Source organism: Hermetia illucens, chromosome 1, assembly GCF_905115235.1.
Source record: "Hermetia illucens chromosome 1, iHerIll2.2.curated.20191125, whole genome shotgun sequence".
NCBI classification, from domain to species: domain Eukaryota; kingdom Metazoa; phylum Arthropoda; class Insecta; order Diptera; family Stratiomyidae; genus Hermetia; species Hermetia illucens.
The window spans coordinates 88,848,715-88,871,662 of NC_051849.1; the positions used below are offsets into that span (position 1 = coordinate 88,848,715).

At 41.9% G+C, this 22,948-nt stretch overlaps 1 long non-coding RNA gene across 2 annotated transcripts in view; it reads left to right on the forward strand.

Moving 5' to 3' along the window:
• LOC119661124 overlaps nt 1-21,995 on the forward strand; it is a 120,310-nt gene extending 98,315 nt beyond the window's left edge. The window contains exons 1-3 of one of the 2 annotated variants that reach the window (XR_005250554.1): nt 20,905-21,044; nt 21,313-21,484; nt 21,558-21,995. This is a non-coding gene — a long non-coding RNA (uncharacterized LOC119661124). Of the gene's footprint in view, nt 1-20,904; nt 21,045-21,312; nt 21,485-21,557 lie in introns of those variants that run through there. The other variant, XR_005250555.1, reaches the window with a different exon arrangement.
• The last annotated feature ends 953 nt before the right edge of the window (nt 21,996-22,948 follow it).

The window sequence follows — 22,948 nt, forward strand, 5'->3', positions numbered from 1 at the left end:
TCTTATCCTTGGACGCCTCATCCAGAGGAATTTGCCAGAACGCATCCTTCAGATCTAAACTCGTAATGAATCTAGCCTTCGGGAGACGACTGAAAATCCCCTCGATGAGAGGTAAAGGATAAGCGTCCTTCACTGTTACGCTATTCACTTCACGTGCATCAAGGCAAAGTCGCACTTTACCAGGTTTCACCACAAGGGTAACTGGCGAAGACCAGGCGCTTTGCGATTCTTCGATGACTCCCAAAGCCAGCATCCTATCAATCTCTTCGTAGAGGAGCTTTTCGATGGCGGGAGAGACTGAGAAGTGTCTCTGTTTAATCGGTTTGTTACCGCCGACATCGATGACGTGTGTCGTAAGACTTGTACGTCCTAAGCCCTCCGACTCGAAAGATGGAAAACTGCCAATGACAGCCTCGAGCCTTGCTCGCTGGTGTGTCGTCAACTGGTGTTGATTGACGTTCTCAACATTTTCGATGGAACAAATGGAAGGTACAAATAAGTCCTGTGCGAGATCGAACTTGCGCACAAAATCAGCTCCAAGGTAAAGATTTTGTGTTAACGACGGGATAAGGAGGAACGACATCGATTCCGTCCGATCACGAAACGTGATGTCAGCTGACACTCTGCCTACTGTCGAGTGGCTAGTCCCGTCAGCTGTCCTGAGATCGATGCGTAATCTCTCCCACTTGTACCGACCGTCGTTAATAATTTTCCGGGCGAAATCCGAAGCTAAGCAACTTACAGTGGCTCCGGTATCAATCAGTCCTGAAACACGCTCACCCAAGACTGTGACATCCGCATACGGGCGAATATCATTATTGGACCGACTCGTGAGAATGGCAGAGTAGTAAAGACGACGGTTGCGCATTATTCGCATCCAATAGTGCCGTAAGCGAAGAGTAGAGCGCTTCGGTTTTTTCGTCGCCACCTCTGCTACTCCGAAAATCCGTTCTCTGGCCGCTTGGTATTGTTGCAGTCTTACGTGCAACGGCCTCAGAACCGAAAGCATCGGTTTCCTTGAAACAATTGGTGGTGGGGTCAAATCCGGGTAGGTCATGTTTAAGTTATCGGACCGCTTCAACACGGTAACTTTCGGAGTTACTGTGGAAGATGTTGTCGCAACGCCTGCGCAGTCACGTGCGTCCAATGTAGGAACGCCCTGATGACTGGGGCTGGGCTCTGGAACTCGACAATTTGGACATACGGGCTTACGAGTGTTCGGGCGCCCGCAACCGAAACAAAAGACTTTGGGATCCTCCCAACAGTCTTCAAACAAATGTCCAATCTGCCGACAATTCCAGCAGACCAAGTCCAAATCTCGATCATGAATCTCAGACTGAGGATTTCCTGAGATGTCCCTCTTCAGATTCAGCAGAATAGCTGTGTAATTGGTGAGAGAGCTTGCTTGAGAGACGCTCCTCTAAAATTTCGCTTTGCTGTACTAACTTACGCAGCTCGCGAACCGTACTAGCCGAAAAATAGAGAAGTTGCCTCTGAACATCGGGTCTCAAACCACGACGTAGCAACTCTACCAACTTGTCTTCCGTTAAGGAATTTTCTAGCCTATTGGCTAGCGAACGCACAGCTTTATAGTAACTGTCGAAATCTTCGGATGGACCTTGCATGCGGTCTCGCATCAGTTCAAGGATATCCCAGTCATCTAGGGAAACCTTAAACTCATGGCGAAGAGCCTCACGAAAAGAGGTCCACTCGATTCGTTCGACAGACTGGTGATAGTCCCAGTACCAATCTGCTGCTCTGCCTCTGAAAAGGGTGTGTACATAGGTACACAGCAGGCCAAAATCCCCCTGTAAGGTTGTGTTGGTCAAAGCCTCCACGCGGAACAGGAACTGGTTGATGGGCAAAGTTTTTGATGTGCCATCAAAAACCAAGTCCCAGGATGCCAAAATTGAATAAACACGATCCGCTGACATGGTACTAAGCGGTCGTGCCTGGCATCCATACGGCGAATCGTCATCGTCAGAAACAGTAAAATCGTACATATAGTCGGGTCCGGATCTGTCGTCATGTCGTTGAAAGTTCTCGGATCCGGACCTGTCGTCTAGTCCGTAAAAATCAATGTCACGTCTATGATCATGTATGTAAAAATTATCTTTATTCTGTCCATAGTCACGTCTGCCTTTAAAATGCACTGCACGAGTTGGAGCAGGCTGGTGTTGAGCTGCCTGATGCACTGAGTGCGTGTTCTGGTTCGAGTCTCGAAGCGGAACACATTGCTCTCGAACCAATCCTTCAACTCGTGAAGCGTCCGTCGCCCTAACATCCCGCGTGGAAGGATCAACCCAACCCACAGGATCTCTCCTCGCCGCCTCATGCCACCGTCAGTCGTCACGGCGTGCTGGCAGGTCAAGCTCAGCTGAGCTCCACTGACCTGGAGGTAACGTGGAAGGAAGGCGATAAAGGTCGCGAGACCCGTGATCTCTTTGATGGGACATATCGTTATTAAAATTTAAAAAAAAAAAAAATAAAATTGGAAGCGACCAAAAGGAAGTCCAAGAAAAAAAAAAAGAAAAAGAAGCGAAAAGAAAAAAAAACGAAGTATATAAACGAAGTTAAAAAAAAAAGGAAAAGTTAAAATAATCTAATTAATCGAAAAGAAAAAGAAAAGAGAAAAAAAAAACAAGGCAAAAGAAAGAAAATAGTGAAAAAAAAGAAGAACGAAAAAAAAACGAATTCCGAGGACTCCTCCCTCTCTCTCTAATTTGTCGACTCCATAGTCAACTCCCGCAGAACTCTCGGATGACTAAAATGCCATCCCAACCTCATAAATTTTTTCCTCTGTGTGCAGAACTTGCACACACAGTGTTTTCCAAGAAAAGGCAACAATCGAGTTGCTCCCCGTCGCAGAATATTAAATAAAAGAACACAAGCAAAAAGAAATCGCGAGAATTCAATCTTCCTCGTCTGGAGTCAGAGAACAAAGTGAAGATGAATCATTGAGGACGGAACGGTACAGCATATAGCCGACTACCTCCGTATTCCATCAAGAATCCATCTCACCCGTCACTTCATCCCTACGAAGAAGAAAGAACATTTAATTTTCTTTAAAATTCCGAAACGAAGAGATAGTCGTTTCACAAGAAGGTAGGGAAGGACACTCCTCAGAAGCTCGGACGGCAATACCTTTCAGCTTATAGCCGCAAAGGCCCTAGATCCAGAGACTTCTGGGAGGCAATCACCTACGAGACGTGAAGTCTCAAGACAAACACAACAAACGACTAGCTCTTTTGGTATTCTACCAAGGATAGGGCAGGAAACTCTACGTTACAAGGGGGGGAAAGGAAATTGAGGCTTAGGAACACTTGCTTCTGGGGAAAAAGGCGTGAAACCTAAAACTAGAAATCTGAAGACAAGTGTACGTGGAGCCTAGCCGGGAACAATATTGAGAATCTATTGATTCTCTATCCGACACCACCAAACGAAGTTGTGAGCCGGAATAGGCTATCTTCCACATGATTCAAGTAACCTGTAAATAGGATATGTTGGGCCCCACGTTGGGCGCCATTTGTAATGATAAATATGGAGATAGGAGATCAAGTCGATTCCTTGAGTGGCCGATAACGACCTAGAGGGCAGAGCTATCCCAAAAAGCTAAACAATTTGGCAAAATTTGACCGTGAAGGTCCGCCCACGAAGATTGCAGCTCTATCAAAGCTCTCGGTCGACACGTTCTTGCACGCCTCTGTGCTAGCCAGGCTCGGGAATGTGGGGGGGTCCTTTGAGCGCTTTGATCCCTCACGTTTCATTACTAAAAACAACGTGTCTTTACCGGTGCGTGGGTCCGCACCGGATTTTAAAATCGAATTTTACGTAGGAATTCGCGACGGCCTATCGAATAAAACCAGAACGCGAGCTAAATTGGAAAATAAAAATAATAAAAAAAAACGGCTCGACCGCGCGCGTGGAGCCGTTTGTCTCCGGACCCGAGTGCCGCGATCAAGTAGTGGAAAATCCACGACGGATCACCTTCCCGATTGCCGTCCCTTCCGCCTCAGATCTTGAACGAGGCGCGGCCGGTGAGGTTCCCACCCTTCCTCGACATCCTCCAGCCAGTTATTCTTTTAGAGGATGTCCCTTATGTAAGAATTCCGCGGGAGTAAGGAGGAACTAAGGGGAGGAAGTCCTCAAACCACCTTTGATTATTCACACATTAATGTACTTTTTCAAGCTTCAGAACATAATACAAAAAAAAAATTATTACAACCAAAGAGAAATTAAAATAAAGTTAACTAAAATGTAAGTTTAAGAAAAAGAAAATGAAAATAAAATAAGAGAAAAAAAAGAAACAATAAATAACCAAAATGTAAAATTTACCAACGCGAATGGAAATAAACTAAAAATCATAAAAAAAAAAAAAAGAAAAGAAAATAAACAAACCACTTACCCAGATGTCACTCCGAGCTCGGACCGATCCTTCGGGTACCTATTTCTTTTTTCTTTAAATTCAAACTATTTATAACTAACAAATATATAGTCCTACAAAAAAAAACTAACGTTAGTTCACTTCTTCTCTATAATTTCGTTCCTCATGCTTTTATGAGGTTGTTTTGTTTATACACAGCGCGGAAATTTCGACACTAAACTTCAGCAATTAAATATTAATTTCTTTCCGTTGCTATTTCGCCTATTTCAATTGTTTTTCTCCTTTTTGCTTTAAAACTCTGTACATTGATCATTTGTTAACGATTAAACGATTTTAACTTATTCTCGGAATCTTCGTTTAAAATACACTTCAGTTAGCACCATGTGGTGTTAGTTTTCTTGGTCGAATTCTTTTATTTTGCTCGCGAAAACCTTCACACCTTCGGATGAATGATCCTCTTCTTTTTTCTCCGTCTTCACTTTCCTCAAAATTCAAACCCGTTCTCCTCCTCGATTCTTTTCTCCTCCTCGATTCTTTCTTGTGTCCTCCACCAAGAAGCTCTCCGAACCGCTGTCCACCAGCTCTCCAACCAAACTCCCCGTTTTTCCTTCCCGCCAAAAACCTTCTCCCAGCAACATTCTCGCTGCCTTTGTTCGTGCACCGCTTCTATTCCCGCTACATAGCCTTTCTCACTCGCTAGGCAATGTTGCGGCAACATGCGCATGCGCCTGCGGATGCGGCAAATCATTCCCCTCCTGTCAAGATCAATTCGCTTGAATACATTGAATAATGTGCAATCTGCGGCGAATTTTAAGGCAATTGCACACTATTAAATGCATTGTTTAAGCAAATTGATTAAGAAAGAGCCGAATGAAATTCCGCTCCCGTCGCGCAGCCGCGGTCACTACAGATCGCAAATGAAATTGATGAAATAAAGACAAGAATCCGGCTGACGAAAAGAACTTACTCAGTTGTTCTAATTCTAAAGTCAAAATGCATAAGCACGAAGACGAAGGTACACATCTACAATCTATGTTATGGCGGCGAAGCTTTGTTTCAGGAGGCAATAAAAGTACTGAATGCCTTCAGGGAAGATTCTACCCAGAATGCTGAGAACAGTTCGCGTGGAAGTCAGGGGTACAAAATCTATAGTGAACCAGAAGTCTCGAGTATGATCCCAGTGCAAAAATTTCACTAGGCTGGTTATCCACAGCGTATGGCTTACACGAAAATGCCCAGGAGGGTATTCAGGGCAGAAATTAATGAAAACAAGTTAATCCCGAACCAAGAAAAAGATGAGAAGATGCAGTCAACGTTAACGCTGAGATGCAAGAAATTGGAAAGTGCAGTCAATGTATCGAGACTGTTGGAAAGGAACCAAAGCCCCAAACTGCTGTAAAGCTGCGAAAAAGAAGAAGCGAATGGTAAACCAACCTACAAAACCGTCTATCGTAAAGAAGCTAGTTTCTAATTACTTTGTTAACGATATTGCATACGATACATAAGGTAGCGAGGGTTCAGAATGTGTGCCCCAAAAAGTGGTCTCTATTTCATCAATGTCAATTACTCGAAACTGACATATGTTTCCATGTATATGCTAATGAAGTTTGCGAGTAGTGTTCAATTTAAATTGATATATGTATGGAAGCGAAATTCAATTTACGTACATACACATATGTATGTATGTACATATGCTTTTCCAGAAAGAGAAGTCGGAAATATTGAAATCATCATCGTCATCATGAACAGCACAACAGTGGGTATCCAGTCTAAGCCTGCCTTAGTTAGGAAATCCAGACATTAACCAATTCAATATCCATAAAAGCTATCTGGCGTCCTAGACGGCGCCATCACTCCATCCCTCTCCTTTCTGGGTTTTTTTGACTGACTACCCACCACAACCTATTATCGCCCACAAATTTCGTTGCTATACAGGCTACGGAACCGTTTATCCTCTCGTGAACACGGCCAAGGGTTTACAGTTTTTCTCCGAGTCTCCAAGGAATACACGAGGATTGGAAAGACCATTGTCTTGTTTAGTAAGAGATTTGACCCTACCGCGAGACGTTTCAAGTGGAACAGTTTTTGTAAGCTGAAATAAGCGCACGTGCTCGAATTTCATCATCGTAACTGATTTGCGACCCTCGATAGCCCAATTTTCAACAGACTCAAAGTTATAGTCTCCTATTTTTACTGTCCTCACTTGACCAGTGCGATTTGATGTTGCTGCTTCTCTATTTTTATTTTGCTGACGTTGCCACCATGTATTTCATTGTGTCTTCAATGCAGCCCAAGATCTCGCACGCCTACTGCATCTGGAAGAAGGTAGATTGTACATTTCGGGTTGTTCTTCCCAATCGAAATAGTCAGATGCATATGATCAATTTAGATGTGTATAGACTCGTGTATGTATGGCCAGTATGCGTAATAGGCAATATTTTTTTTTTTTTTTTTTTTTTTTTTATGGATGGAGGTGGAAATCTTAGAAAGACGCTGCTGCGCCAGGTTGCAGCAGTGTGTGGGATTCACACCCACTAAAACCACCCCCACTCTTCCGCCCCTCCCCGCGGGACCACCGTGAAGTATTACTTCGCGGGGGAGGCTCTGGTTCGCTATACCAGCTCGTCCATGTCACGTCTCCGTCGCGCCGCCTTCCGAGCTCGATCCAACTCCAGGAGTTTTGTCTGCACCACGGCTACTGTCTCATTTACCGCCATCCAGTTTTCCTCCGACTTCAACATCTCTTCCACCAGGTTGGAGGGCTCGATGTCCGCCCTTAAGATGCTGTTCAACCTCCTTTTCTGCTGTAGAAATCTGGGACAATAGAACATAACGTGCTCCGGGTCCTCGAGTGTAGCACCGCATTCAGGGCAGTTGGGAGACTCGTCCAACTCGAAGCGATGCAAGTACTTCCTATAGCCACCGTGTCCCGTAAGGAACTGTGTCAGGTGGTAATTCAATTCTCCGTGCTTTCGGTTGACCCATTTCTCGATGCACGGGATCAATGTATGGGTCCACCTGCCCTTGTCGGAGTTATCCCATCGTTGTTGCCACTTGCCACACAACTCTCTCCTGATGGCTTTTCGGAAATCCGCATTCACCTCGGCTGGATTTGCCTTCCGTTTTTCGTAGAGCCAGTGTGCCTCGCTCGCTAGAAGATCTATAGGGATCATTCCTGCGATAACACACACTGCCTCCGTCGACGCCGTCCTAAATGCGCTGCACACCTTTAGCGCAATTGGCCGGTATGCCGAACATATCTTCCTCCGGTTGACCGCGTGGTTCAACGCTCCCGCCCAGACAGGGGCCGCGTATAGCAGGATCGACCTCACCACTCCCGCGATGAGTAGTCTGCGACTATACTTCGGCCCTCCCACGTTAGGCATCATCCTTGCAAGGGATGAGCTGGCATTTGCTGCCTTTTCTCGCGCATAATCCAAGTGTCCCTTGAAACTCAGCTTGGCATCGATCATCACCCCCAGGTATTTGACAACCGATTTTGAGACGACCTCACGATTACCAACCCGAATGGTAACCGTGTTGTTCTTCCTACGGTTGGTAATGAGGACCGCCTCCGTCTTTTCGTCCGCCAGGTCCAGCTTGGCCATTCGTAACCATGACTTGATGGTATGAATGGCTTCATTTGCATAAAGCTCCACGTCCTCGGGATGCTTTGCAATTGCAATTACCGCCAAGTCGTCCGCAAAACCAATCAGCGTTGTCTCCTCCGGCACGCGAAGGCCAAGCACTCCGTCGTACATTATGTTCCACAGCAGCGGTCCCAGTACAGAACCTTGAGGCACACCTGCTGTCACAATGTACTCCTTCGGCCCGTCGTCCGTCTCGTACCAGAGAAGTCTATCCGAAAAGTAACTCTCGATGAGCCGAGCCAAGTAGCTAGGAACACCCAGTTTGGCCAAAACGCCCTTAATCCAGCCCCAGTTGGCTGAGTTAAAAGCATTTTTGACGTCCAGCGTCACCAGAGCACAGCATTTGCCCATGGCCATCGCATTTCGAGCCAATTCCACGACCTTTGCTACTGCATCGACCGTAGAACGGGCTCGCCGAAACCCATATTGCCGCTCTGAAAGACCACCCGCAAGCTCGATGAACGGGAGCAGCCTGTTGTATATCACCCTCTCCAACATCTTCCCCATGGTGTCTAAGAGACAAATAGGGCGATATGAAGAGGGCACGCCGGGTGGTTTTCGAGGCTTCGGTAGCAAGACCAGTTTCTGCCTCTTCCACTGGGCGGGAAACACTCCTTCCGCCATGCACGATTCGAATGTGCTTGCGAACCACCTTGGTCTGGCCTTGACTGCCACCTTCAGAGCTCTGTTCGGAATTCCGTCCAATCCCGGAGCCTTGCTGTCCCCAATACGTCTGCAGATTTCCCAAAGTTCCTCTTCGGTAACATCAGGGATCGAGAAGACTTGTTGTTCTTGTTGTTGTTCTTCCCAATCGAAATAGTCAGATGCATATGATCAATTTAGATGTGTATAGACTCGTGTATGTATGGTCAGTATGCGTAATAGGCAATATTTATATCTTTAATAGGCGCATATATCTTGAAGTTTGGAAATACATGAAGAAATATTTTAAATTTGCAGCTATGTACCTACATACCTACATACAAAGATGTGTGTCCTCTCCAAATTTTACAACGACCTAATGAATAACACCACGTCAGAAATACATTGTTTTGAAAAATTTACCCACTATTCGAAGCTTTATTTCCAAGTAAACAATACATTCTAATATAGTATATCGAGTTTTCCTTTACTGGCTGAGTTTTTTAGCCCATTCTACCGAAACGTGAACCTTCGCAGCATGCCCTACGATACCCTAGACAATCCTTTCAATCTAATCCATTCGTTTTGGAATTGCATTTCTCTGAGTAAAATTTTTCTTTTAGGACTTTCTTCAACGTTTTATTTTATTTTTATTGCATTCTGGAATACGTACATATTACGTCCGGTCCATTTCAGCCACCTCTTCACTTGAGCCGCTTCTATTCTGCTTCGTCGAGAATACCTGCCTTCCTGTAGCTGCTGGTGCCTTCTGATAAAATTCTTTCTTGGTTTTACTACAGTTCAAATAGGCGATCATTTATGTATTTGTCTCCTTTTCTGTAAAAAGGTATTGTTATATCATAATCATAATGTCCATGAATATAGAAAACTGAAAAACTAAAAAAAAGCTACGAATAATTTTTATATATTCTCTACGAGCGCATATATTATTTTAATTCCATTTAACAAGAATGGACCACAATTTTCGTCCTCTGACCTCATTTTATGGATTTCTCTTAAACAATGAGTCTTCTGTTGTTTAACAAAAAAATAAAATTAGTAAGCACTGTCAGTAAAAATAGAAGGTATCTGGGTCATTCATGAGAGAACAAAGTGGTTTAACAAATAATGATATGTTCTGCTTACTACACTACTACAACGCTGCTATGTTGAGTACTCATAAAGTATAAATCTTTTATTGTTATGATGGTTTTTGCATTCGAATAGCTCATTATTTCGGATTGTTTTGAGAAAATGCATTCATGCTAAAACTTGGGTTTTGTGTTGAAAGCAATCAACCATGATGGAGTTATTACTGTCGCTAATTTAAAGATTCAATAGGGGAGCACACAAAAATGGTCATGAATGCTAAAAAACAAACAATCCGTCTTTCTCGATTGACTGCAAATTATTATTCGTCAGGGAGAATGTTCAAAGCAAGGTTTGTTGACCTTTAACATAATCAGGACTCTAATGAACAGCGGAATTTTAATTTCTGTGAAATAAGGAAAGTAGTGGATTTTGGTGCGCTATTGCCAGTTTGTCTTATAATTTTTTTTTGAAATTTTAGTGGAAGAGCACAGTGACAGACAGCTATCATAGAATATGATAGCAATCAAGTTATTTGCAGTTACGAAATTCGAATTAATATATGCAGGGCTGAGAGACCGCAATGTTTTTTCTGGGGAACAGTATAGAACTTTTTTTCCTGAAAATATACCTTAAACCAATTTAATTTTTAACAATTGTCGCCGTCGATATACTACCTTGATCAAAAATTCTAGGAATTTATACAGAAAATTTAAAATTCAAAATCATCATCAACTGCAACGTATTTATGCCAGCACATCATCCAACCCTCGAAACATTTGTAAGGTTCTGTGTAAAACAAAACCTTATTAGAATCAATTCGATGTCTGTCTGTCCGTCGGTCAGTCTGTCTGTCTTTTTTTTAAGGAGGTGGAAATCTTCGAAAGATTCTGGCGTGGGCATTGTCTCAAACATGCAGCTCTTTTCCCCAAATTGGGACTGCATACAGCACCACCCTGACTATGAGCAGCCTATAAGTATGCCGCAGCATTATCTTCACCAGAACCATACTCGCGGTGGATGCTTTTTCGCAAGTATGCTCTATGTGCTGCTTAAAATTGAATTTTCTGTCTATCATTACCCTTAAGTATTTGATAGCCAGCTTGAAAGTGATGATGTAATACCCATTTCTAATACAGGCGTAATTTCTCTGGCGACGCTTAGTGATGAAAACTACTTCCGCCTTTTCCTCCGCGGGTGCCAGTCCACCGCTCCTGAACTAAGCCTTAACAGCACCAATTGCTTTGTTTGAGTACAAACCAGCACCTTCAAGATGCTTTGTGACTACAACCAGTGCTACCACCGTAGACTCTTTCGGAACCGGAAGGTTCAGTGCATCATTGTACATGATGTTCCACACTAGTGGGCCCAGTACAGAGCCCTGTGGGACATCCGCGGAGACAACATACTCCTTGAGTCTATCATCGATATTATAAAAGAGCGTCCGTTCTCGTAAGTAGCTATCGACAATAGCAACGCGGTCAGTCGAAACACCAATCGTCACCAGAGACTTTCGATTAAGATTCCAATTGGCCGAGTTGAATGCATTCCTCACGTCCAGGATCACTACCACGCACGAGGAAAGATACCCTCAGACATGCATTCTTCAGGCAGCCCCGCGAACACATCCGGTCTAGATTTGATGGCAAGCTTGAGGGCCTTATTCCGGTATGCCGCCCAGATTCGGGGCTTTTCTGTCGCCTATTCGACTGCAGATCTCCAGCAGCTCCTCCCTGTTGACTGGATGATCACATTCAGCGGCGCTACTCCACAGGTTTATGTCCGTCTCAGAACAGAGCTTCTTAAAACATTCCCTCTTGCTGAATAAAGACTTTGAGGTTCCTGTGAGCTTCTCTACGAGCATGTTTTTTGCCCCTGATCTATTCTACCTAATGTCCTCTGAGACGTTCATCTGACTGGGAGACAAATGATCGAAGGCTGGCCAGTTCACTATTTCACAAGTAATTGGACCTTCTAGTGGGGAATAAGAATCTCGTAGGCATCGATGCGCCACATGCTTTAAAGATGGATTGTGTGGAAAGCTAGCCACACCTCCATGCATGTTTTTTCATCCATCGGTTTTGCGACATTTTTTGATTTTGGCTTCCTGCCCTGCGTCCTTAGTTCAAAGGTCCTTAGTTCAAAGGTGATACGCTCACATGCCAGCACAGAGCTGATAAAAGTCAAATCTACAATCGTACCGGATCCTCCTTTCCGATAGGTTTAATACATCACCTTCGTTGGCCAGAACTAAATCCAACTGGGCGATTACTTCTAATAAGCACCGGCCCTTTGCGTTAGTCTCTTTGCTGCTTAATTCGATGATCTACGCATTAAAATCAGCAGCTATCAGCTTTGGACCTCGTCCCCTTGCGTTAAGAACAAGGTCGTCTGACAGGTCTTCAAACGAAGACAATGTGAAGCTCGGTGGGGCGTAGCGGCTGTATACCAATATACCGCTTATTTTTGCCTACAGAAAGCCACACGACCGCACGCCCATATCACTGCTCCACCAGTGGAATCTGTGACCCATACACCACCGTTAAGGTTTCTATACGGTTCACTTATGATGGCAATCTCCATCGCGGATTCGTAAGTAGTATGCGCAAGCAAACCTGTGCGACTCTGCAATGATTAACGTTTATTTATATTAATGTTATTTTTCACTGCAGTTGACGTCTTTCTAAATTCCGGGCATTTACCACTTCCTACAATATGTCGGTTATGCCGTTCCCCTTTTCCCTAAAAATGATGCGGTTCTGGGCCTAAGCGAAGTAAGATGGTTTAACTCTGGAGAGTACTCCTTTCTTTCTTGCGGCCATGTGCTTTTGTTCTCGGCAAAGCCAAGCGGCAGCAGACGCGAATCCGATGTCGGGTTGCTTCGGATGGCTACTGCAAAGTGTGCTCTCTTGACCTGGGTGCCAGTTTCTGACAGACTTCTAACTGCGAGATTCCGGTACAGGTTAAGGAGCATCACAATTGTACAATGCTACGCAACAACGGAGACTATTGATGTAGTGAAAAAGGAAGCTTTCTACGAGCAATTAAAGTTCGGGGGAGGTTCGTGAATCTCTGTAACTTCCACCGCTCCATCATTGGTGGCACATTGTTCGAGCACAAAGCCTGCGATAAGGTCAGTTAGGTTTCCACTGACCGACACTGTATGAGAAATTAGATCGAATACTTTGCGATCAGCAGTAGATTTAGGTATTTTCTCCTGGATATGCGTGGGATCACCATCTGATGGTCGCTTACGTTCTACATCGACGACCTGTATAACCCTGCTGTCGCTTGACATTGGGAGAATTATCTTATTTTATCTTATCTTATCAGACGGCAGATAAACTGAATAATCCGCCTGAGAATAGCGATGAGCATTGGGCAGCCATCGAAATCATTCTTTTCTCGGGTGCTACATAGGTCGTCAGCCACGAAGGGTCCTCATAAGATCTGGCTTACTGCGGAATCGTAGAAGCGGATCGATGTACGCAAGGGTTTGAAGGCTCTACTGACTGCTACGAGTGATGGCGGTTGTAACGCGATCGAACTCCGATGCCGAGCGAAATCCCGAGAAGAGTTTACTATTGCGCTTATCAGAGAAGCGGAAGATGCTGCAAATCGCAAAACTTTCAGAAGTGTATACTTCATCACAAATTAGCTGGTATGTGGTCGCAAACCTTTCGATGGTCGATGATATGAAGGACGTCAAGGATCAAATCGTGATCCACGATATTGGACGATTGTGTGTAAAGAGCATTTCACCACGATTCTTAGCCGTTTCACATGCGGTGAAGTTCCGCCTTTTGTAGGTGAAATGACCAGTCACCCTACCCCTACACTAGAGGGGAATTCCGGAGAAACTAATTGTTATTATCAGAGCGATATATGTCAAGTTTGTCAATCTGACGGGTCATCGCATTCTCCTTATCTATGGTCTTCTACCGTCAAACGTAAATTTCAGGCCTATTTTTGGGAATTAATTTCAAAGCAACCACTGAAAATAATCTGAATTTCTTTTATTTAATTTGCACATGTTTTACTTTTCAAAAATATTTTTGAAAAATACCCATCGTTTTTCTTATCTCCTCGAAACGTCCTTACAATAGTCCTTGTCGAAATGTTATAGGCGACACCTGAAGGGTCATTTTATCTATCGGAAATCAAAAAATTATCTTTCTTATTAATAAGTGGTTGGCTATGTTTTCCCGAGTGGTATTTTTTTTACTTTGAAATTCGGCAAAGATATACATCATTTTATAAAAAAAATGCTTTTTTCACTTTTTTAAGCCTTTAGACGCTGTCAAAATCAAACAAAAAAGTCAACTTTCGGAAAAACCTGTTGAAAGATAAAGTTGAAGATAAAGTATGGTATAAAACATGATTCCAGAAACGTACGATTCAATCTGCACTGACAGGGCCGTAGAGTCCTTCTACCTTATTAAAAATGTTCTCGGTTAGCTACATTTTCCTCTCTCTGTGTTGAATCCGCGCCCTTTATGTAGAGTCACTGACCTTACGCGCGGAACAGTCGATGCGTTTCTTATCTCCCAAAGTAATCACCAACATATCCATAACTTGCAAAACGGACAAAAATCCTTCGTTGAAGATCGTTACTGCTAAATGGGTAGCAATTTCAACCAACCGTTTGCCCTAATGCAAATGTTTTAGAGCCAAAATCCAAATACAGCTTTTGAGGGATTTGATGCTGTTTTGAGTGTGTGACCCAAGCACCTTTCTATAATAATAGATTATCAGGAGGCAAAAATTCGTATGTTGACTTCATTAATTGTGCAAGCTGGGATTGATAGGAATTCTGTCATGCTGAAAATTTGTGAAAGTTCCTTGGGTCTCAGCCTGACGCCACTTGCATGCCACTGGGCGCAAAAGCAGGAATCGATTTGCTGAAACCACAACGGTAGAAGACTCCTTAATGGGCAGCGCATCAAAAGCGTCAATCAATTTGTATATCTATGGAGCATGGCTGCTGCCGACGGTGGCAGCTACCGACCGATAAGCTTACTACCAACACTAAGTAAAATATTCACGACAAATTATTACATTTCGGATCGCTTTTGGAAATTCCAAATTTCCAATATTTTAGACTCGTTTTCCGACAAGAAGTCAACGGGTTTGATACCACTATGGGAAAAGCTTTCGATTTCGTTTTATATTGTAAAGATTGTCGCCGTTTTAAACGAATCGACTCTTTTACATAAATTATGTTTGTAGACAAGCCGAAAACCTCAAGCCAGCGCTTCAGGTATGAAAGGTTTTGTATATTTCTGCGGAAGAAAATTCGAATGCACAGTAGATTCATTTGTACATAGCTAACTAGTTTAGTATTTCAAATAATTCACTTTAGTATGATATTGATATTCATTTCTTTGAGTTGCAGTAAATTTACATAAAAGAAATCATTTTGACCTTTGTCAATAATAGCACAATTTTCACCAAACTTGATGATATTATGCTTAATATTAAAGCATACATTATAGCACTATAATGACTCTAGGATAAACTTAAGGGAGACTTCCAGTCAATTTCCCGAAAACTTAACTTTAACTTTGTTTCTGCCGATGTCGGTATGGTGGTATTTTGCGGCGTAGATATTATTTAGGGGTAGTTTAAAGATTTTTCATATTTAATTTCTGAGAATCGGTGCGTGAAAAAATTAAGACTTTCCAGCCCCGCACTTCGCATTTCCAATTAACGTGTTATACTAATCCAGACCCTTCATTTGATAGCCACATGACTGTATTCGATGAGAAAAAATACTCCCCCTTTTGCATGTATGTGTATCCCCCACCCCATCAACTCAAGGTATATGATGTTATTCACTGTATGCGTGAGCGTTCAAAGTTCCAACGTTCACACCAAAATTCATGTCAATGAGTACGACCATTTCTGAGAAAAGTAAGTGTGACAGACAGGCAGAACGACAGACATCAATGAACCTGTTTACTTCACATAAAACCTTAAGGAGAGATATACAATTAGAACTTTCCAAAAAATCAACAAATTTTATCAATAGTATTATATTTGAAGAATCTTTCCCAAGATTTCAAACTGGAATTCGAAAAATTGTAAAAGTTACAGCCCTTTGAACACTGCAGTTCAACCATCGCACTCAGCGAGGGACTTTTTGAAATGATTATTGGGCCCCAATAGAGTCCAGTCTTCAAGAGTATTTTTCCAACGTAAGCAATTGTGCACTTCAAAGAATTAAAGCTACGTTTGGATTTATATATCCGCTGTAGTCAGAGAGACATTTGAGGGGGCTAGCTCCAAAATTCACATGTTACAAAAGCATCTTTTTTTCAGGAAACGCGATAAACTCCTGTGTACCAAACTAACCCGAAACTTCTTTAAACCAAAAAAAATTGTTGGAAACGCGCAACTATTTGCAGTTTGAATTTACCAAAAAAGTTGTTGTAGATTTTCTTTTTGTTTTCGACCCCCACGGGGATTCGGTATCATAAGAGCTTCCATACCAAGGCTGTTATTTTTTCCAAAAATCGTTTACATTATCATCGCGTTTGCAAATACGAAAGAAATGTATGTATGTATGTATAATGTCACTTACATTACATAAGAATAGAATAAAGTAACTGGACATCTTAAATTAAACGATTAGTTCTTCCAATTCATACGTTTTACCATCTATGCAGAACTCTTCCTCTTGAACACCGAATCGGCGCGGCTTTGCAATTTTGTAAAAAGGGCCGCCGAAATCTTCGATTAATAGCATTTTCACTTCTTTCTTGGGCAGTCTTTACACATTGCAACTCCGATAGTACAATGCCTAATTCTAAAGTCGACTTTGAAGGATATTTTCACCCTGAAGGAGAACCGTAGAACAAAGGGACTTGTTAGCACTGATGATGTGAACAAGTGGTTCCCAAAATATCCGTATTTGCAAAATAAAATTCTACACTAACGAATAGAAAAAATAAGCTTTATTATTTCAAAGTAGAAAAAAGTTTTTATGCGAGTCGGCTTGGAATGGACTATCCAATACCATGCTTAACTCATTTTCGACAATTTTGGATCTAATTCAAACCTAAGCATCGAAGAAGGCGACATGTATCTTAGGAACTAGACCCCACATTTCTACCCCTCAAAATCAGCCGAAATTGTAAGTGCGGTTACACTAAAACATCTTCGAAAATTGATAGGCAAGTAGCTTCCTCCAAACTATAATACAATTTTTAGTTTTCAATGTATATATATTTCGGGAGCAACTTACCCCATTCATCAGTACAAAGGTAATAAAAACAATTGCCATTATATGTGTATTTTATGTTTAATCACTAATTACTTAAATTACTTTTAAAAAAAATTCTTAAACTATCAACCTAATTACCTGTTAATTACCGCGGCGAGTCTTATTAATTTTGAAGGGCAGTTACCTAAATCTTTGTTTAATAACCGCATCAACATTTTTGAAATTGGCGTGTACGATAGCGTGAAAACTATTCAACCAGTTCTCTTGAAATTTTGTACAAATCTAAAAATATGATTCCTTGGAGATGAAGTTTTTTCATAAGTTCGAAAAAACAAAAATTGTTAACAAAACTGTATGCCCCGAGAAGTGTAATCGATCTCATTCTCAGAACCTATCCAATCGAAAAACCTGAAAAAATTCACAATGGCGCATGCATACGAAATCTAAACCTCAAATTACATTCTATTCCCATACCTGGTCAAATGAAGTTAATAATAGCATATTTTAGAAATTTATCCAAAAATTCCCTCTAAGTTCATCCTAGAAGTATTGCAAAAGTCCTGACACTATAATAAGTTATTATATAATATGATACAACATTTTGGAAATTTTGAAGGAAATCCAACTATTATTAACAAAATTATAGAAGGATAAAGTTTTGTATTTTACATGAATTTATCGCAATCTAACACGCATATGACGTCATCAGTATATAAAGTGAAATCATGTGAACGGTGAAGTTGGATATATCAAGCAACAGTTTCAATTTTTAATTGTGTACGAATGGAGAAGCGTGCATAGGAAATCTGTCACAAACGATGAACACAAAATCTTTATAATCGAAGCGCCCAGTTTCTGGTATTCCGACTTGGTTAAGGTAGTAGTGTAGTGTGCCGCAACTGGTTTCGTGAATTGGACGTCTGCTCTGTTCTATTCATGATCATCGTCAACGTCGCAACAACCAGTATCCGGTCTAGGCCAGCCTTAATAAGGAACTCTCAACATCCCGGTTTGCACCGAGGACCACCAATTCGATATCCCTAAAAGCTGTCTGGCGTCCTGACCTACACCATCGCTCCATCTTAGGCAGGGTCTCCTCGTCTTCTTTTTCTACCATCGATTTTGCCCTTATAGGCTTTCCGGATGGGATCATCCTCATCCGTACGGATTAAGTGACCCGCCCACCGTAACCTATTGAGCCGGTCGTGGTATAGATAGGTTTCGTCATTATGTAGGCTACGGAATCGTCCATCCTCATGTGGGGGGTCAAAAATTCTTCGAAGGATTCTTCTCTCGAACGCGGACAAGAGTTCCCAATTTTTCTTGTTAATAGCCCAAGTCTCCGAGGAATACATGAGGACTGGTAAGATCATTGTCTTGTATAGTAAGAGCTTTGACCCTATGGTGGAACATTTCGAGGGAAACCGTTTTAAGCTGAAATAGGCTCTGTTGGCTGCCAACTACCGTGCACGGATTTCATCATTGTAGCTGTTATCGGTTGTGATTTTTGACCCTAGATAGGACAAATTATCAACGGTCTCAAAGTTGTATTCTCCTATCTTCATTGTTTTCATTTGACAAGTGCGGTTTGATATTGTTGGTTGGTTGGTTTTCGCTGCTGACGTTCTCACCATATACTTTGTCTTGCTTTCATTGATGTGCAGCCCAAGATCTCGTGCTCGATTTGAATGAAGGCAGTTTGTACGTCTCGGGTGGTTAAAGATGATCATACCTCTTGCATTTACCTCAGCATTACGGATCACTTTATCGAGGGCCAGGTTAAAGAGGACACATGATAGGGCATCCCCTTGTCGTACACCGTTGTTGATGTCGAATGGTCTTGAGAGTGGTCCTGCTGCTTTTATCTGGCCTCGTACGTTGGTCAGGGTCAGCCTAGTCAGTCCTACCAATTTCATCGGGATACCGAATTCTCTACAATTTTACCCTGGCTATGGTATCATAGACGGCTTTAAAGTCAATGAAAAGATGGTGCAACCGATGTCCATATTCCAATAATTTCCATCGCTTGCCGCAAACAAAAAATCTGATCGGTTGGTGATTAGTCTGGAGCGAAGCCCCTTTGGTATGGGCCAATCATATTATGGGCTATCCAGCAAGATAGCGGAGAATATCTTATAGATAGTACTCAGCAACGTGACACCTCTATAATTGCTGCACTGCGTGATATCTCCATTTTTATCTATGAGACAGATAATGCCTCTTTGCCAGTCGTCAGGCATTAATTTCCACTTACACATTGAGATGTGTAAGACTTCATTCCGCTGAATTGTTGGTAAAACTTCCGCGCCTAGTGCAGTTACTCCCTGTACTTTTCTAGTTCACAGACTTGTTGGTTCTCCCACGCTTCCTTTTTCCGTCTGTGAAGTCGCTTCTCCGCTCGACGACTGAGTTCGTGATAAGTCTCCGCGCGTGCTCGAGTCCTTTGAGAATGTAACATGACAAGGGTATGCGGCATTCTTCCGTTCTGTTACTAGCTTACATTCATCGTCAAAACAGTCGTTTCGACTCTTTTTACGGTTGGGGCTAAGTATGGTTGTGACCATATTTATGATAACGTTCTTCAGGTGATTGTGAAGATCATTTGTTAGTGCTTCATCGCCAAGATCTCTGTTGACTGCGGTTATTGCGGCATCCATTTCCCTCTTATAGGTGTTGCGGAGGCCTGTGTTGTGGATAACTTCAGTGTTAACTCTCACCTGGTTGTCAGGGGAGGTTCTGGGCGATGTTGTTATCTGAGCTCGGGGCACCATGCCAACGAGATAGTGATCCGAGTCTATATTGGCTCCCCTATATGTTCTGACATTCATCAAGGCTGAGAGATGGAGGCGTTCGATCAATTGGTCAATTTGGTTGAAAGTGGTCCCGCCTGAAGAGGCCCACGTATATTTGTGGACCGATTACCGCGCAAACCAGGTACTTCCAACAACCATTTCATGTGACACTGCTAATTGAATGACCCGCAGTCCTTTATCATTGATATCCCAATGTAAGCTTTGAGAGCCAACGTATAGCCTCAATACGGGCTCCTTCCCTATTTGGCTGTTAAAATCTCTAAGTATGATTTTGATATTATATCTGAGGCAAGAGGTTGTTCGAGGGTTCGTTCTTCTGTCTCGTAGAAGGTATCCTTCTCCGACTCTGCAGTCTCCTCTGTAGGGGCGTGAACGTTAATGAGGCTTATATTTCTAAATTTACCTCGCAAGCACAAAGTGCAGAGCCGTTCGCTTATTTTTTCAAAGTCGATAACATCAGGTTTAATTTTTTGGCTGACTAAGGAACCTGCTCCTAGCACATGCTTTATTGGATAGCCGCTATAATATATGGTGTAGCAACTCTTCTCCAGGAAACCCGTCCCTGTCCAACACTGTTACATCAGCCCTATATTGAAAAAGGGTATCGGCTAGTTGGTTGCCAGCTCAGGGTGGCACGGGAGCGCACGTTCCATGAGAAAATGTGCAAATCGTTATTCCTTTGCCGTTGGCGGGTTCGTCGTTGTGTTATCCGTCCAGTCCGAGGCTCCTGTTGTGGCCCTACCCAACCCCCAATCTGAAGGCCTGGTTGGTACAATTTGTCCCATTTTCAGGCGCGGGAGACTCACCTACATCCTTCTCCGTCTGCAGCTTTTCGTTAAAAAAGAGCTCCTAGCTGTGACCACATGCAGGTTGAAATAGGGTTCGGTAGTAGAGTTGTTGGTGTTGGTGTGTTCAACAGGCGTTTCGCCCTGGGACCTATACTACCCTTTGATCACCTCTGTTCTATGGGTGGTGCTAAATTGGTTCTTAGCTTTTATTTTGTAATAAGTGGGTCATTAATATAATTGTTTCTATTGTTTTCATCAATTCAACTGCGCAATCAATGAAAATAAAATTTTGTTTAGAGACCATAATGCGAATATTGAACACAATGGACATAAAGCTGACTCAAAACGCATAAGCAAAACGGAAGGTTACTCGTCCGACGCTACAAAACTCGAAACTGTTAAGAAAGGAAAGTCAAGGGGACGGTAATATAGAAAGCCACTCGTGTAAACCAGGTATTGCAGATTAAATATAAGATGCACTCACCCATATTTTTTCAGTACTTAAAAATTAAAATTCGTTTTTCCGAAAGCAGCAAATTAAGAGCCAGCCGACTCGATATCTCGAACAATTATTGTTCTCATTGATCTCTATAGAATTTGTTTGCTTTTTTCCCAATTCTTTTATTCGAAAACACGCCATTTCTGCATAAATAAATTTTTAAAAAAAAACCTACGTAGTGTTGAATTTGTGTGATGCTTAATCGATTTGTTTCTGTTTCAGTACTGTACCTTTTAAATTGTTCGAGTTATGCGACACGCAGCTATAATAACAGCAACACGTCTCAGCGGAAAAACTAGGAAGCCGCCATTTGAAAGCATTTTGAACAGCAAAGGGTTGGTGACATGACAGTGACTACAATAATGGAAAATTGGTTTTAAGTGTTCGAACATAAGTAAGATATTTAAATGAGTTTATTTCAAAAAGAATGGGAGAGATAATGATGAAGACGTGATTTTATATTCTAGTAGCGAAAATAACATCATGGCTGGGTGGTTTAGATGTTATTGTCTACGCGAACAATCAGAGGTTATAGAGTTTATAGCGAGTACCAGAAAGAGTATTAAAAGTCAAGTTCAAGGCCAATATGTCATATCAATAATAAACAGAATAAATCCTAATAATGCCTAACAGTGATTGTAAAATTATTACATTATTGCATCACGTATACATGTTCATTGTAATTCACATATTGAGTAGCTTTAGCGTATATTTGAAGAGTGAAAGTTATAAATAAAAAAATTCTGCAAGACCTCATGTTCGCTGAATTCGTTTCTTTTTGCTGCTTTGCATTTCCCTACCACTGCCAGCCACAGCTCTTGTCTAGTTACGTATTGTAGTTTGGGAATGTAGCCATTAGCATCACAATGTTACAATACAGCAGACCCTTTTTCCCATTTTTTTTTATTCCCGATTGACATGAAATCCGCCTGGTTTTTTCCCGCCACCTTACCATCTGCGGTGCCACTTCTTGGTTGCTTGTCTTTTGCCACATTGACTTTTCACCACATTAAAATTTCTTCAGTTTTTTCAATTAAGAAAATTATTTTATCCCAAAGTCCTTGAGCTTCATCCCATCTCTTTGTAGATATCCCATATCGTATCTCTCATCCGACTCGACAGAATATGCTGGCCATCATTATTTGCCTCAAGGTTACCATATCGCTTTCATTAATTTTCGCTTATCTTTAAAGTTTTCCTACTTCAGTTCCATTATCATTACACTTAATGTTGTATGTGTGATAGGCCTGCATCTGCAGGACAACCACAAATAGATGAAAGCATTTATAACGTAACCAAATTTCTATCTCGGAACACTGGTTGGATCCATTCTTTGTAGATCTATTCACAACGTATCAATAAACATATTGGATGGTCAAAAACTATACTGGTTTCCGCAACAAACGTTGTTGACAATAAATTTTATTTAACCAAGTTTTCATTTGCACCTCGAGGCAGTTAAAAGTATACTTGAAAGCAACTTGCATACTTAGCTTTACTCGTTACACACTCCAGTGAAACGTTTTGTGTTCCGTTTATGTAAATAATGGCAGCATCGACTATGGGAAAAAATAGTAAGCAAAATTATGCGAAAATTGATTTAGTTGTAAAGATTTTAGTTCCTATGTAATAATAATATTATGTAACATGCTGTAACGCATTTGGTAGGCTGTTTTGTGTGTCAACATCATTCACACATTTATTTCCAAAAAGATACAATGCAAAGAAAGATTTACTGTAATTTGCTACATCTCTATGAACTATAAATTAAAAGCAATGGAAATTTCGAAAACAGAAAGTCATTCACTTTGCTGGTAACACGAAGTTTGATGATTTGAGTGCAATCCAAATAAATCTT